The sequence below is a fragment of the Triticum dicoccoides genome, chromosome 5B (assembly GCF_002162155.2).
Source record: "Triticum dicoccoides isolate Atlit2015 ecotype Zavitan chromosome 5B, WEW_v2.0, whole genome shotgun sequence".
NCBI lineage: Eukaryota > Viridiplantae > Streptophyta > Magnoliopsida > Poales > Poaceae > Triticum > Triticum dicoccoides.
In genome coordinates, this window is record NC_041389.1 from 308,502,181 (window position 1) to 308,520,561 (window position 18,381).

At 43.6% G+C, this 18,381-nt stretch overlaps 1 pseudogene; it reads left to right on the plus strand.

Moving 5' to 3' along the window:
* Positions 1 to 6,211: 6,211 nt before the first annotated feature.
* LOC119309444 overlaps positions 6,212 to 18,381 on the plus strand; it is a 16,180-nt pseudogene continuing 4,010 nt past the window's right edge.

Consider the following 18,381-nt stretch of genomic DNA (forward strand, 5'->3'; position numbering starts at 1 on the left):
TGTCTCATCCGGTGTTGCCCTGAGAACGAGATATGTGCAGCTCCTATCGGGATTGTCGGTGCATCGGGCGGCTTTGCTGGTCTTGTTTTACCATTGTCGAAATGTCTTGTAAACCGGGATTCCGAGTCTGATCGGGTCTTCCTGGGAGAAGGTATATCCTTCGTTGATCGCGAGAGCTTATCATGGGCTAAGTTGGGACACCCCTGCAGGGTATAATCTTTCGAAAGTCGTGCCTGCGATTATAGGCAGATGGGAATTTGTTAATGTCCGGTTGTAGATAACTTGACACCAGATCCGAATTAAAACGCATCAACCGCGTGTGTAGCCGTGATGGTCTCTTCTCGGCGGAGTCCAGGAAGTGAACACGGTTTCTGGGTTATGTGTGACGTAAGTAGGAGTTCAGGATCACTTCTTGATCATTGCTAGTTGACGACCGTTCCGCTTGCTCTCTTCTCGCTCTTATTTGCGTATGTTAGCCACCATATCATGCTTAGTCGCTGCTGCAGCCTCACCACTTTACCCCTTCCATTCCCTTTAAGCTTTGCTAGTCTTGATACCCATGGTAATGGGATTGCTGAGTCCTCGTGGCTCACAGATTACTACAACAATAGTTGCAGGTACAGGGTTATTCGATGATCATGACGCGAGAGCGATGTGTGCTTGTTTGGAGTTCTTCTTCTGCTTCTTCTTCGATCAGGGATAGGTTCCAGGTCGGCAGCCTGGGCTAGCAGGGTGGATGTCGTTTGAGTTTCTGTTTGTGTTTCATCCGTAGTCGGATGATGCTCTTATGTATTGTGATGTTGTATTCGTGTGGCATTGTATGCCTCTTGTATGTATCCCCATCTATTATGTAATGTTGATGTAATGATATCCACCTTGCAAAACTGTTTCAATATGCGGGTCTATCCTTGGTGGGACCTTCGAGTTCCTTTTGGATAGGGTCGCATATTGGGCGTGACAGGGCTCTTTTGTTTCTAAAGAACAAAAGTGACTATAACCCTTGTGATAGGCTATAAAAGCCAGGCTTGGAAGCCAGGTGTATTCACCTAAAACCCCGAGTCATCCTACTTGTATTCCGGAAGCTTCTCCATCAGGTAATCCTGATTGACCTGGCAAACTCTTAACAGTCAATCTTTTTCAAGCAAAGACCCTGAACTTGTTAAGGTTAAAATGTTGTTTTGTCATGAGAGGGCGCGGTTTACGGATAGCAAGGAGAAGCTCAGGCTGTTACAGCCGCCTTCCATGAAACTTGGATAATTCAGCGTGTGATGCTTGATGTACTCTGACCCCGCGTACTCCTGATAAGTCTACCTTTAAATAAGAACTGAACTTATCCGGGTTAAAACGTCGAAGTGGTAGTGTGAGTGCCGGCTCACGGAAAGCTTGTACCTTCCAGTGGTTAATACTAGTTTCATTGAAGAAGATATTTTGGCTCGGCGGCCTATGAAAGCCTTGGATTTTTTCTGTTGGTTTTGCTTTGAATGTCTTTTTGCAATTTTTTCTCTTATGACACAAAAATTACATGGTTGAAAACCAAGTAAGGCTTATAAAGCTTCATGAGTCGTATATATGGCGATAAACCGGTGTTTATTAACCCGGCCTGGTTTCTGACTATAAGTCGCCAGTATGAAAGGAAGGTAATCCGGTGTTTATTAACCCGGATTGGTATTAAACCGGAAATAAACTTATTACACTAGCTTGATAAATCAGCAGTGAACACATATCACAGGTATGTTGTATATTGTTATTTTCAGTCCTACATCAGCTATAAACTATGTTGTTGGGCATGATAACCCGTCTAGCAGTAAAGTGCCAAGATGCAACTTATCTGTTATATGCAGGAAAAGATTCTACAAAAAACAAAGTATCATGAGCAAACATAGCATTATCATAGCATGTTGGATTAATAGTGTCATGCAATGTGCACGGTGGCACATCAGATCCAAGATGTTTTCAACTAGCCTATTACATGACATTTTTATGCCCAAAAGACTAAGTCTTGCAAAACGAAGAAGTTAAACCGGGCTTATACATCAGCAGCGGGCTGGCTTGACGGTTGCGGATCATCTTGCGCCGATTCATCCTCCTCCTCTCTATCTAGTGGCTAGAAGTCAGTGGTTGACCAACCGATCCCGGTTAAGGCTCTGAACACAGCTTCATCGCTTATAAGATTGGAGGGGTCAACTTCAGGGGCATAAGTATGCTTACGAATTGGCGGAATAAGAGTGGGAGTTTCGTAGCTCGGCGCATTGACCCTCTTGTTATGGGCATCATAAATCGATTGATAAAACGAAAGATCGGTGTCTTCAGCCAACTTACTAGCCAATGGGCGCATTTCCCTCGTCAAAGCCCGAATATCTTCATTATCAAATTCTGATCCGTCCTCCTTGATGCTTGGATAGCCATTCCCTATGTAAGCGGATCAAGATCAGATATCCACGCTTTAGCACGGGTTAGTGCGGTAAGAGCGCCGGCCCTTGCAGCTGATTGTTTTAGATCTTCAAACCGGGCGGGCATCATCGACAGCTTCTCTAAAGTATCCTTGATCAAAGTTGGGGGCGGTTTATTGTGAGAAGTTGTGCAGATAATTCGTTGTGCACCGGTATACAGTTGCTCTATCAGTGTATAGGCAGCCTTCAATTTTTTCTGCATATCAGAGCCCAGATGTGTAATGTGAGATCCTGCATCATCACAGACATCGGTAAACCAGTGATTTATGAAATAATGAAATTTCGAAGGTTGTGAAGAAGTTACTTACCAAAGACAGCAGTAGTCATAGCATTTATTTGTTGTTTCAAACTGGTTAACTCTTCCTCCACCGGTTTAAGGGCCGCGTCAGCATCTTCAGCTTTCTTCAGCAAAGTTGTTTTTTCTGCATCCCAGCCTAGACGCTCCTTCTTGAAGCTCTCCTTCAATTGTTCCATGGCTGCTAAAGCACCAGTCAGCTCCTCCTACGCCTTGGAAGTTTCTGCTTGCTGGGTCTTGATATTCTCCTCAAGGTCGACGATTTGGGATTCTTTTTTGTCCAGCTCAGCCTACAAGAGGTATTTTATGAGATTGACAGAACAAATTTTAAGTCCCAAGCACATAACAAGTTATACACTTGGCACTTGGGGGCTAATGCCTATCACTTCTTATCAACAATATGGCAAAGTCCCAAAGTTCAATACAAGTATTAATCTTGGCACTTGGGGGTTAATGCCTATTTGCTCAAGTATAAAGTTGTGGATTTTTTCTTTGATGATAAACCGGTTTCCAAAGGTATACAACAAGAAGTGTGAACCTTACAGCATGAAGTCCCGGTTCATCTTGAAGAGATAAACCGGCCCTTGAGGGCTACACAGGTGAAATTGAATTATTATTCTATGAATTGCCGGTTCATCTTGAAGAGGTAAACTGGCCCTTGAGGGTTATACAGGCAAAGTTGAAGAATCATTATTTTACGAAGCCCCGGTTTGAATAGGTATTGCCAAACCGGGCGTTGGGGGCTACTGGAGTTGATATTATAAATAGATCAGAAGGAAGGAATACTTATGAAGAGTTCAACATGATTTATCTCATATCGCTCCTTCATCATGTTCACTAAACCGGCTTCGTAGTCACGGTTTGTGTACAGACGGTTCAAAATCCCAGAATGAATGTCTTGGGCACTGAGGTGAGCATAGCTGTCCAAATCTGCCTTCCACTTGCCCTTATCAACAGCAGCTTTTTCCTCTTTGGCACTGTGTTTGGACAAGGCTACGGGGTTGCCAGGGGAGGTGTAACCAATGCCAGTAACGACAACATCATCATCAGCACCTTTAGCCAGGCTTGGCGGATCATCAGCATGAGCCGATAGATCAAATATTCATGTGCTCAGCTTCAGTTGCTTGATCCGGCAACAACGGGCCATCAGGAATATTGTCAACATCTGGGTGTGACGGTTCAGGAGTCTTTCCCATTTCGTCCCGAATGGGGTCTTCAGCCGGTTTGTTCACTTTGGCCTTCTTTCTGGCTCTGGCTTTGGCCCTGGAGAATAATAAGTATGCATCAGAACAATGCAAGGATCAAAAATATAAAGGTATGACGGGTTAGTAAAATCTGCTCACCCAGGAACCGTTTTAAGGGATGGAAGCTTCGTCCCTGTTGATTCGCCAGAAGATGGATGGGAGGTTTCCTGGTAATTAGAGTTAGATGGATTAAGAGGATATCGGAAATAACCCGCCCTGGGACAAGGTGTATCAGAAGTACAAGAGACCTCTTGGTGGCATTTACGAACCGGAGTGTTCGGTAAACCGGAGGAAGTAACCACTTGGCTGCTATGTCGGGTTGTGCAGCGAGCTTCATGCTGCTGTGTCCTCAAAAGAAAGTGCGGATCCAAATAAGCTAGAGGGTGTGAAAATCTTACTTTTCGGACTGCTTGATGGGTTTTCGGTGTTGGCAGAGGATCCGAGTTGGAAGAAAGAGTAATTACCTCTACATCACTAGCACGTCTAGCCTCCGCATCATCCTGACAATGATCATTGTCAATGAGGTGTATGAAAAAAGAACCAAGAGAATCAAGTTCTACCTCTGACTCCGGATCATCAAGGTCTTCATCATTGTTCAGGCCAGGGGATTCGGCAGTTTTCTTCTTTGCAGGTTTCTTTGTAACTTTGGTCTTAATGCGAGGCATTTTTGCCGGTTTATCCTGCGGCTTCTTCTTCTAGAATGGATCATCATCCTGCAAAGATGGACAAAAATTTATAAAGAAATATTTAAGAGGGGTCAGATTAAGACAAGAATGATGCAATTCTTACAGTTGGCGGTTTATTGGAAACACAGAAAGGACTAAGCCCTGTCTTGCTGCACTCAGATACCGGTTCATCTAGCATCTTCTTGACAGCTTCAGTAATCTCCTCGTCATTTAGCTAAATATCAATGTGTCGCTGAGGGTCTTTGACATCTCCTGTGGACTCGACATTAAACCGGGGCGACGGCTTAAGGGCAAGATACTCCAAGAGACCCAACAACGGACAAAGTCGACGCTAGTTAAACCATTCACCATAAAGGCTCGGAGCTTTGAAAGTTGTGGTGCATACTTTGCTCGTTCCTTTGTAGTGAGTCGTTGGGGAAATGGATGTGTATTGGTAAGCTGGTGAGCACGATAACCCGGCAGAGAATTTTCATCGGCTGGAGCTGTGTTTCGACAATAAAACCAAGTCTGATTCCAGTCTTTGGGGTGGCTATGATGCTTGGCGTGAGGGAAACTGACATCTTTCCTTTTCTGAATTGAAACTCCGCCAAGTTCAGTATTGGGCCCATCCGTAAATTCAGTATGGCGGCTTAAGTAAAAGAAGTCTCTGAATAATTCAGCAGTAGGTTCTTCTTGCAGATAAGCCTCGCAAAACACTTGAAAATTGCAAATATTGGACACGGATTTTGGTCCAATATCTTAAGGGCGGAGTTGGAAGCTATAAGCACGTCACGGAAAAATTTTGATTCGGGAGGGCTAAACCCTCGACCCAGATGATCAGTAAGCACAATCACCTCCCCATCCTTGGGTTCAGGAGGATTCTCTGGACCGGGGACTCTCCAGTGGATGATTTCCTTATTCGCTAAAGCGCCGGTTGCAACGCACCCGTTCAGCTGTTCTTCCATAACCCGGGAAGGAACCCAGTTGCAAGCATAAAATTGTTTGGCCATTTGTTAAACAAGACCTGAAGGAAGATTGGTGCCGGTTTAAGAAATCATGATCAGCTATTAAAAGTAAAGGGCCAGGAAGTATTCAAGCATGAAAGAGTTATAAACTGGAGATATACATTATCAGCTTGCAGAGATAAGCAGTTGGCGGTTTAAAAGGGGACTAATAGTACCTGGAGGGCTATGATTCAAAGGTTAAACCGCTCGCGCAGCTGCCAATTTTCAGATCTATGAGTGAAAAAGTTGCTAAGTGTTGCAGAAACAGGTTTTACAGATTGATGCTATAAATTTGGATCTACCGCAGTTCAAAAAAGGGAGAAAATTCTGAAACCCTAAGTTGTGACAGCGGAGCAGTTCATGGATTCAGATGGGATCTCTTGCAAAAGGGGAGGCCTTCAGATATTAAAAATGAGCGCTAAGATCAGTACCGCGCGCGATAAGCACTAGGCCTTGCATCAAAAAGCTACGAGACAGGGGAAGCAAAAAAAATAATGGAGATGAACTACCGAAGAACTTGAGAATGCCTTAATGCAGATCTACGGTAAGAGAAATGGGAGACTCACTGAAGCTGCTGAACAGCGGAGAGGCGCGGACGAATTCTGGTGCGTTCAGGTCGATGCAGTGGCCAAAGATGGTGCAGCGGTTGAAGGTCGACGGCGGCGGCGGAACTTCAAGGCTCGGGCGTCGCGAGGTTGATGATGAGGCGAAGAGGCATGGAGCGGGAAAAAGAAAAAGGGACCCTCCGGTTCTATTTATAAGGTGAATGGACAAGGGACAGGCGTGGGAATCGAGGAGGCCAAAAAAGCGGGGATGTAGGCGTGCAGGCGCCTCGATTTCCGTAGATCCATTAAAGAAAAGAGGATACATTAAAAGATTTAGGTTCTTTCAAGAGTTAATGGCAAGGGACGTAACGGCAAGTTATCATGGTTTCAGAGGATGATGTCATGGCGAGTTATGAAAACCTTACGAAAGAAATGAAGGAGGGTTTTTTTCTAAGTATTGAAGATTGATGTGAACAGGTTCAAATCAACCTGGGGCCTAATGTTGGGGATATAACTGGTGGGTATAAACCGCCCAGGAGGGGCCGGTTTATCCTCGGAGAGGTTACCAATATTGAAGCCCATGAAGTTATAGAAGACGGCGACTTATGAAGGAAACTTAATAAGGAAGCCCAAAGCCCAGAGGCGGGTTAGGGCCCATAGATATAAACCGCCATAGGCGTGTAACTTGTAATGTAAGGTAGGAAAGAATAGATACCGAGCCGGACACGTTTATGAACCGGCCTCGGGATTCTGTAGACCGGTGGGCGTCAACCTGTGTATATAAAGGGACGACCCGGTGGCGGTTTAGGGACAAGAAACAACAACTCGAGAGCCAGGTTACGCGTATTTGCTCCCTGGTTGTCGAAACCCTAGCAATTCCACCTCAACTGGATCGTAGGCTTTTACCTTCACCGCAAGGGGCCGAACTAGTATAAACTCCCCATGTCCTTTGTCCGATTTAACCCCTTTAAGCTAATCTCATTGCGATGGCTCCACGACTAAGTCCTCACACTAGGACATCTGACGTGACAATTCCACGATAGGGGGCATGGTGGTCCGAGCGGACGACGGTGACGAGCAAAGGCGGCGACGCATGGAAATGCTGCAACCACGGTGGCCGCGAGCTGGAACTGGCTGGCGGGTGAGCTGCAGTCTTATGATAGAAGCATGGGGCGGCCGAGGGACAAGCGCGGTCGGTATGGGTGGCTGGCGAGCGGGAGCGTCAAAATGGCAGCAATGACGGCGGTCGGCGGCGTGGGGAGCTTGTAGTGATTCGTGAGCAGTGGGAAGGAGAGAAAAATCATGGTCGCGAAGTCTCGGCTGAAGGTAGAAGAAAGGAAAAAGGAGGGGCAGGGAAAAGGATAAGGATAGGAGGGGGCGGTTGTGCGAGGCCACCATGTACACGTGTCTTGCTCGGGGGTTGTTTTCATGGATGCTGGGGCCAACATGGCGCGTGAACCGGTCGAATGTTTGGCTGGCGCCCCGGCCCCAAACGTTTACCTTAATGTAAGGCTACCAAATTGATGATGACGAGGCGAGTCGGCTTCCCTCCACAACCGACCCGAGCAAGGACGCATAAGGAATTTTATTAAATTTACCAGTTGCCTCAGCCTCTAAATATACTCCCTTCGTTTTTATTTACTCCACATATTAACATGTACAATAACAAATCAATACCATTACATTCATTATTGAATGTACATTTGCATCATATAGATTTGTTAGGATAAATATTTATATTCTTTTCTATAAACTTGTTCAAACTTTAAGAAGTTTGACTTAGTCAACTCTAATATGCAAAGTAAGTAAAAATGGAGGGAGTCTTTAGCGCCCTACATATATGTTTTGTAGTCCGGCAACTCTGCCTCGGGTAGAGTTGCTCCCTTAGGCTAATCGTAATGGTAGTATCATAGCTAGTATCATGCATGTCAACTAGATAATTTTGATGAGGTGTCATATAATTAATTGAAGAAAGAGAGTGTTGACTATCATATCATGATATCGTACCATAATAAATGCTATGCTAATATGGGTCATGTATGGCAATAAATAAAGTACTACATGATACTAATATATGATACTATGCATTAGGGAGGTAGTATCTAAAGGAAATATGCCCTAGAGGCAATAATAAAGTTGTTGTTTTATATTTCCTTATATCATGATAAATGTTCATTATTCATGCTAGAATCTTATTAACTGAAAACTTGATACATGTGTGGATACATAAACAAAACACCGTGTCCCTAGTATGCCTCTACTTAACTAGCTCGTTGATCAAAGATGGTTAAGTTTCCTAGCCATGGACATGTGTTGTCATTTGATGAACGGGATCACATCAATAGGAGAATGATGTGATGGACAAGACCCAGCCGTTAGCATAGCATAAACGATCGTTAAGTTTTATTGCTACTTCTTTCTTCATGTCAAATACATATTCCTCCGACTATGAGATTATGCAACTCCCGGACACCGGAGGAATACCTTGTGTGCTATCAAACGTCACAGCATAACTGGGTGATTATAAAGATGCTCTACAGGTATCTCTGAAGGTGTTTGTGGGTTTGCATAGATCGAGATTAGGATGTGTCACTCTGAGTATCGGAGAGGTATCTCTGGGCCCTCATCGTAATGCACATCATATGAAGCCTTGCAAGCAATGTGACTAATGAGTTAGTTGCGGGATGATGCATTACGGAACGAGTTAAGAGACTTGCCGGTAACGAGATTGAACTAGGTATGAAGATACCAACGATCGAATCTCGGGCAAGTAACATACCGATGACAAAGGGAATAATGTACGTTAACATTGCGGTTCAGCCGATAAAGATCGTAGAATATGTGGGAACCAATATAAGCATCCAGGTTCTGCTATTGGTTATTGACTGGAGAGGTGTCTCGGTCATGTCTACATAGTTCTCTAACCCGTAGGGTCCGCAAGCTTAACGTTCGATGACGATTGGTATTATATGAGTTATGTGTTTTGGTGACCGAAGGTTGTTTGGAGTCCCGGATGAGATCACGGACATGACGAGGAGTCTCTAAATGGTCGAGAGGTAAAGATTGATATATTGGAAGGTTATATACGGACACCAGAATTGTTCCGAATAGGTTCAGGATTTTTTCGGAGTACCGGGAGGTTGCCGGAACTCCCAGGGAAAGTTAATGGGCCACATGGGCCTTAGTGGAGAGGAGAGGGCAGGCCACAGGAGGTGGCACCCCCCGCCCCTTGCCAATCCGAATTGGACAAGGGGTGGGGGCGCGGCCCCCCTTTCCTTCTCCCTCTCCACCTCTTTCCCCTTTCCCCCTCCGTAAGAAGGAAAAAGAGGGGGGCCAAATCCTACTTGGAGTGGAGTCCTAGTAGGACTCCCCCCTCCATGGCGCGCCCCTGGTGGCCGGCCTCCTCCCCCCCCCTTTATATACGGGGGTGGGGGGCACCGCAAAGGCACAATAATTGTCTTAGCCGTGTGCGGTGCCCCCCTCCACCGTTTACTCCTCTGATAGTATCATCGTAGTGCTTAGGAGAAGCCCTGCGCAGATCACATCATCAACACTGTCATCATGTCGTCATGCTGACGAAACTCATCGACTCCATCGACACTCTGCTGGATCAAGAGTTCGAGGGACGTCATCGAGCTGAACATGTGCAGAACTCGGAGGTGTCGTACGTTTGGTACTTGATCGGTTAACTCGAGAAGATGTTTGACTACATCAACCGCGTTAAGTAAACGCTTCCGCTTTCAGTCTACGAGGGTACGTGGACACACTCTCCCCCTCTTGCTGCTATGCATCTCCTAGATAGATCTTGTGTGAGCGTAGGAATTTTTTTGAAATTGCATGCTACGTTTCCCAACAGTGGCATCAGAGCAAGGTTTATGCATAGATGATATGCACGAGTAGAACAGAAAGAGTTGTGGGCGGTTATTGTCATACTACTTACCACCAATGTCTTATTTTGATTCGGCGGTATTGTTAGATGAAGCGTCCTGGACCAACCTTACATGACCACGTTCATGAGACCGGTTCCGCCAACAGACATGCAACTAGTTTTGCATAAAGATGGCTGGCGGGTGTCTGTTTCTCCAACTTTAGTTGAATCGAATTTGACTGCGGCCTGTCCTTGTGAAGGTTAAAACAGCAAACTTGATAAATCACCGTTGTGGTTTTTGTGTCGTAGGTAAGTATGGTTCTTGCTAGAAGCCCGTAGCAGTCACGTAAAACTTGCAACAACAAAGTAGAGGACGTTTAACTTGTTTTTGCAGGGCATGTTGTGATGTGATATGGTCAAGACATGATGTGATATAAGTTGTTGTATGAGATGATCATGTTTTGTAAGTTATCGGCAACTGGCAGGAGCCATATGGTTGTCGCTTTATTGTATGAAATACAAACGCTATGTAATTGCTTTTCTTTATCACTAAGCGGTAGCGATAGTCGTAGAAGCAATAGTTGGCGAGACGACCATGACGCTACGATGGAGATCAAGGTGTCAAGTCGGTGACGATGGAGATCATGACGTTGCTTTGGTGATGGAGATCAAAAGCACAAGATGATGATGGCCATATCATGTCACATATTTTGATTGCATGTGATGTTTATCTTTTATGCATCTTATTTTGCTTAGTACGGCGGTAGCATTATAAAATGATCCCTTACTATAAATTTCAAGGTATAAGTGTTCTCCCCGAGTATGCACCGTTGCAAAAGTTCTTCGTGCTGAGACACCACGTGATGATCGGGTGTGATAAGCTCTATGTTCAAATACAACGGGTGCAAGCCAGTTTTGCACATGCGGAATACTCGGGTTAAACTTGACGAGCCTAGCATATACAGACATGGCCTCGGAACACTGGAGACCGAAAGGTCTTACGTGAATCATATAGTGGATATGATCAACATAGAGATGTTCACCATTGAAGACTACTCCATCACACGTGATGATCGGACATGGTTTAGTTGATTTGGATCACATATCATTTAGATGACTTGAGGGATGTCTATCTAAGTGGGAGTTCTTAAGTAATATGATTAATTGAACTTAATTTATCATGAACTTAGTCCTGGTAGTTTTTGCAAATTATGTTGTAGATCAATAGCTCGTGTTGTAGCTCCCCTATGTTTTTTGATATGTTCCTAGAGAAAACTAAGTTGAAAAAATGATAGTAGCTATGATGCGGACTGGGTCCATGATCTGAGGTTTATCCTCATTGCTGTACAGAAGAATTATGTCCTTGATGCACCGCTAGGTGACAGACCTATTGCAGGAGCAGATGCAGACATTATGAACGTTTTGGCTAGCTCAATACGGTGACTACTTGATAGTTTAGTGCACCATGCTTTACGGCTAAGAACCGGGACTTCAAAAATGTTTTGAACACCACGGATCATATGAGATGTTCCAAGAGCTAAAATTGGTATTTCGGACTCATGCCCATGTCGAGAAGTATTAGACCTCTGACATGTACTTCGCCTACAAGATGGAGGAGAATAGCTCAACCAGTGAGCATGTGCTCAGAACGTCTGAGGACTACAATTGCTTGAATCAAGTGGGACTTAATATTCCAGATAAGATAGTAATTGACAAAGGTCTCTAGTCACTAGATCGAGCTAAATGTGTGCTGAACTCGGAGGTGACGTACGTTCGGTACTAGATCGGTTGGATTGACTACATCAACTGTGTTAACCTAATGCTTCCGCTTTTAGTCTAGAGGGTGCGTGGACACACTCTCCCCCTCTCGTGATCGTAGGAATTTTTTTGAAATCGCATTCTACGTTCCCCAACAGTGGCATCCGAGCCAGGTCTATGCGTAGATGATATGCACGAGTAGAACACAAAGAGTTGTGGGCGGTGATAGTCATACTGCTTACCTCAAACATCTTATTTTGATTCGGCGGTATTGTTGGATGAAGCATCCCGGACCAACCTTACATCACCAGGTTCATGAGACCCACCGACAGACATGCAACTAGTTTTGCATAAAGGTCGCTGGCGGGTGTCTGTTTCTCCAGCATTAGTCGAATCGAATTTGACTGTGGGTGGTCCTTGTGAAGGTTAAAACAGCAAACTTGATAAATCACCATTGTGGTTTTGTGCCATAGTTATGTACGGTTCATGCTAGCAGCCTGTAGCAGCCACGTAAAACTTGCAACAAACAAAGTAGAGGATGTCTAAATTGTTTTTGCAGGGCATGTTGTGATGTGATATGGTCAAGACATGTTGTGATATAAAGATTGTTGTATGAGATGATCATGTTTTGTAGAAGTTATCGGCAACTGGCAGGAGCCATATGGTTGTCGCTTTATTGTATGAAATACAAGCGCTATGTAATTGCTTTACTTTATCACTAAGTGGTAGCGATAGTCATAGAAGCAATGGTTGGCAAGACGACCACGATGCTAAGATGGAGATCAAGGTGTCAAGCCAGTGAAGATGGAGATCATGACATTGCTTCGGTGATGGAGATCATGAGCACAAGATGATGATGGCCATATCATGTCACATATTTTGATTGCATGTGATGTTTATATTTTATGCATCTTATTTTGCTTAGTATGGCGGTAGCATTATAAGATGACCCCTCACTAAAATTTCAAGGTATAAGTGTTCTCCTCGAGTATGCACCATTGCGAAAGTTCTTCGTGCTGAGACACCACGTGATGATCGGGTGTGATAATCTCTATGTTCAAATACAATGGGTGCAAGCCAAATTTGCACACGCGGAATACTCGGGTTAAACTTGACGAGCCTAGCATGTACATACATGGCCTCGGAACACTGGAGACCAAAAGGTCGAACGTGAATCATGTAGTGGATATGATCAACATAGAGATGTTCACCATTGATGACTACTCCGTCTCACGTGATGATCGGACATGGTTTAGTTGATTTGGATCATGTATCATTTAGATGACTTGAGGGATATCTATCTAAGTAGGAGTTCTTAAGTACTATGATTAATTGAACTTTAATTTATCATGAACTTAGTCCTGATAGTTTTTGCAAATTATGTTGTAGATCAATAGCTCGCGTTATAGCTCCCCTATGTTTTTTGATATGTTCCTAGAGAAAACTAAGTTGAAAGATGATAGTAGCTATGATGCAGACTGGATCCGTGATATGAGGTTTATCCTCATTGTTGCACACAAGAATTATGTCCTTTATGCACCGCTAGGTGACAAACCTATTGTAGGAGCAGATGCAGACGTTATGAATGTTTGGCTAGCTAAATATGATGACTACTTGATAGTTTAGTGCACCATGCTTTACGGCTTAGAACCGGGACTTCAAAAACGTTTTGAACGCCACGAAACAGATGAGATGTTTTAAGAGCTGAAATTGGTATTTCAGACTCATGCCCTGTGGAGAGGTATGAGACCTCTGACAAGTACTTCACCTAACAGATGGAGGAGAATAGCTCAGCTAGTGAGCATGTGCTCAGAATGTCTGGTTACTACAATCGCTTGATTCAAGTGGGAGTTAATCTTCCAGATAAGATGGTGATTAACAGAGTTCTCTAGTCACCATCACCAAGTTACTGGAACTTCGTGATGAACTATAATATGCAAGGGATTATGAAAACGATTCCTGAGCTCTTAGTGATGCTGAAATCGACGAAGGTAGAAATCAAGAAAGAGCATCAAGTGTTGATGATTGACAGGACCACTAGTTTCAAGAAAAGGGCAAAGGGGAAGAAAGGGAACTTCAAGAAGAATGGCAAGCAAGTTGCCACTCCTGTGAAGAAGCCCAAAGGTGGCCCTAAGCCTGAAACTGAGTGCTTCTACTGCAAAGGAAAATGGTCAGTGGAAGCGGAACTACCCCAAATATTTGGCGGATAAGAAGGATGGCAATGTGAAAAAAGGTATATTTGATATACATGTTATTGATGTGTACCTTACTAGTGCTTGTAGTAGCCCCTGGGTATTTGATACATGTTCGGTTGCTAGGATTAGTAACTCGAAACAGGAGTTGCCGAATAAATGGAGACTAGTTGAGGGTGAAGTGATGATGTGTGTTGGAAGTGGTTCCAAGATTGATATGATCATCATCGTCCTATACTTTCGGGATTAGTGTTGAAACTAAATAAATGTTATTTTGTGTTTGCGTTGAGCATGAACAAGATAGGATCGTGTTTATTGCAATACGGTTATTCATTCAAGACAGAGAATAATTGTTATTCTATTTGCATGAATGAAACCTTATATGGTCATACACCTAATGTTAAGGGTTTATTGAATCTCGATCTTAGTGATACACATATTCATAATATTGATGCAAAAAGACGCAAAGTTGATAATGATAGTGCAACATATTTGTGGCACTGTCGTTTAGGTCATATCAATGTAAAGCGCATGAAGAAACTCCATGCAGATGGACTTTTAGAATCACTTGATTATGAATCATTTGATACTTGTGAACTGTGCCTTATGGGCAAGATGACTAAAACTCTGTTCTCCAGAATAATGGAACGAGCTAATGACTTACTGGAAATAATACATACCGATGTATGCGGTCCGATGAGTGTTGAAGCTCGTGGTGGGTGTCGTTATTTTCTGACCTTCACAGATGATTTGAGTCTACTTAATGAAACACAAGTCTTAAACATTTGAAAAGTTCAGAGAATTTCAGAGTGAAGTGGAGAATCATCGTAACAAGAAAATAAATTTTCGATGATCTGATCGTGGAGATGAATATTTGAGTTACAAGTTTGGCCTTCATTTAAAACAATGTGGAATAGTTTCACAACTCACGCCACGTGGAACACCATAGCGTAATGGTGTGTCCGAACATCGTAACCACACTTTATTAGATATGGTGCGATCTATGATGTCTCTTATCGATTTACCACTATCGTTCTGGGTTATGCATTAGAGACAGCTGCATTCACGTTAAATAGGGCACCGTCAAAATCCGTTGAGACGACACCATATGAACTGTGGTTTGGCAATAAACCTAAGTTGTCGTTTCTTAAAGTTTGGGGATGCGATGCTTATGTCAAAAGGCTTCAGCCTGATAAGCTCGAAACCAAATCGGAGAAGTGCGTCTTCATAGGATACCCTAACGAAACAATTGGGTACACCTTCTACCATAGATCCGAAGGCAAGATCTTTGTTGCTAAGAACGGAACCTTTCAATAGAAGGAGTTTCTCTCGAAAGAAGTGACTGGGAGGAAAGTAGAACTTGATGAGGTAGTTGTACCTTCTCTCAATTTGGAAAGTAGCTCATCCGAGAAATCCGTTCCCATGATGCCTACACCGACTGGAGAGGAAGCTAATGATAAAGATCATGAAACTTTAGATCAAGTTGCTAGAGAACCTCGTAGGTCAACCAGAGCACGATCCGCACCAGAGTGGTACGGTATTCCTGTTCTGGAAGTCATGTTACTTGACCATGATGAACCTACGAACTATGAAGAAGCTATGATGAGCCCAGATTCCAATAAGTGGCTTGAGGCCATAAAATCTGAGATAGGATCCATGTATAAAGAACAAAGTATGGACTTTGGTGGATTTTCCCGATGATCGGCAATCCATAGAGAATAAATGGATCTTCAAGAAGAAGACTGACGCTGATGGTAATGTTACTGTCTACAAAGCTCGACTTGTCGCAAAAGGTTTTCGACAAGTTCAAGGGGTTGACTGCGATGAGGCTTTGTCAACCGTAGCAATGCTTCAGTCCGTCTGAATCATGTTAGCAATTGCCACATTTGTGAAATCTGGCAAATGGATGTCAAAACTGCATTCCTTAAATGGATATCTCTAAGAAGAGTTGTATTGATGCAACCAGAAGGTTTTGTCAATCCTAAAGGTGTTAACAAAGTGTGCAAGCTCCAGCGATCCATTTATGGACTTGTGCAAGCATCTCGGAGTTGGAATTTACGCTTTGATGAGTTGATCAAAGCATATAGTTTTATATAGACTTGAAGTGAAGCTTGTATTTACAAGAAAGTGAGTGGGAGCACTACAACTTTTCTGATAAGTATATGTGAATGACATATTGTTGATCAGGAATGATGTAAAATTTTCTAGAAATCATAAAGGAAAGTTTGAAAGGAGTTTTTCAAAGAAATACCTCGGTAAAGCTACTTACATATTGGGCATCAAGATCTATAGAGATAGATCAAGACGCTTGATAAGATTTTTGAATGTGTACATACCTTGGCAAGATTTTGAAGTAGTTCAAAATGGAACAATCAAAGAAGGAGTTCTTACCTGTGTTGCAAGGTGTAAAGTTGAGTAAGACTCAAAACCCGACCACAGCAGGAAATAGAAAGAGAATGAAAGTCATTCCCTATGCCTCAGCCATAGGTTCTATAAAGTATGATATGTTGTGTGCCAGACCTATTGTGTACCTTATCATGAGTTTGGAAAGGGGGTATGATAGTGATTCAGGAGTGGATCACTGGACAGCGGTCAAAGTTGTCCTTAGTTACCTAAGAGGACTAAGGAAGTATTTCTCGGTTATGGAGGTGATAAAGAGTTCTTCGTAAAGAGTTACGTCGATGCAAGCTTTTACACCGATCCGGATGACTCTGAGTCTCAATCTGGATACATATTGAAAGTGGGAGCAATTAGCTAGAGTAGCTCCATGCAGAGCATTGTAGACATAGAAAATTTGCAAAATACATACGGCTCTGAAGATGACAGACCCGTTGACTAAACTTCTCTCACAAGCAAAACATGATCACACCTTAGTACCCTTTGGGTGTTAATCACATAGTGTTGTGAACTAGATTATTGACTGAAGTAAACCCTTTGGTTGTTGGTCACATGGCGATGTGAACTGTGGGTGTTAATCACATACTGATGTGAACTATTGGTGTTAAATCACATGGAGATGTGAACTAGATTATTGACTCTAGTGCAAGTGGGAGACTGAAGGAAATATGCCCTAGAGGCAATAATAAAGTTTTTATTTTATGTTTCCTTATATCCTGATAAATGTTTATTATTCATGCTAGAATTGTATTAACCGGAAACTTGATACATGTGTGGATACATAGACAAAACACCGTGTTCCTAGTATGCATCTACTTGACTAGCTCGTTGATCAAAGATGGTTAAGTTTCCTAGCCATGGACATGTGTTGTCATTTGATGAACGGGATCACATCATTAGAAGAATGATGTGATGGACAAGACCCATCCGTTAGCATAGCATAACCGATCGTTAAGTTTTATTGCTACTTCTTTCTTCATGTCAAATACATATTCCTCCGACTATGAGATTATGCAACTCCCGGACACCGGAGGAATACCTTGTGTGCTATCAAACGTCACAACGTAACTGGGTGATTATAAAGATGCTCTACAGGTATCTCCGAAGGTGTTTGTTTGGTTGGCATAGATCGAGACTAGGATTTGTCACTCCGAGTACCAGAGAGGTATCTCTGGGCCCTCTCAGTAATGCACATCATATGAAGCCTTGCAAGCAATGTGACTAATGAGTTAGTTGCGGGATGATGCCTTACAGAACGAGTAAAGAGACTTGCTGGTTACGAGATTGAACTAGGTATAAAGATACCGATGGTCGAATCTCAGGCAAATAACATACTGATGACAAAGGGAATAACGTATGTTGACATTGCGGTTCGACCGATAAAGATCATCGTAGAATATGTGGGAACCAATATGAGCATCCAGGTTCTGCTATTGGTTATTGACCGGAGAGGTGCCTCGGTCATGTCTACATAGTTGTCAAACCCGTAGGGTCCGCATGCTTAACGTTCAATGACGATTGGTATTATATGAGTTATGTGTTTTGTTGACCGAAGGTTGTTCAGAGTCCCGATGAGATCACGGACATGATGAGGAGTCTCGAAATGGTCGAGAGGTAAAGATTTATATATTGGAAGGTTATATACGGACACCGGAATTGTTCCGAATAGGTTCGGGGATTTTTCGGAGTACCCGGAGGTTACCGGAACCCCCCGGGAAAAAAATTAATGGGCCACATGGGCCTTAGTGGAGAGGAGAGGGCAGGCCACAGGAGGTGCCCCCCTTGCCAATCCGAATTGGACAAGGGGAGGGGGCCGGCCCCCCTTTCCTTCTCCCTCTCCACCTCTTTCCCCTTTCCCCCTCCGTAAGAAGGAAAAAGAGGGGGGTGAATCCTACTAGGAGTGGAGTCCTAGTATGACTCCCCCCTTCATGGTGCGCCCCTGGTGACCGGCCTCCCCCCCCCC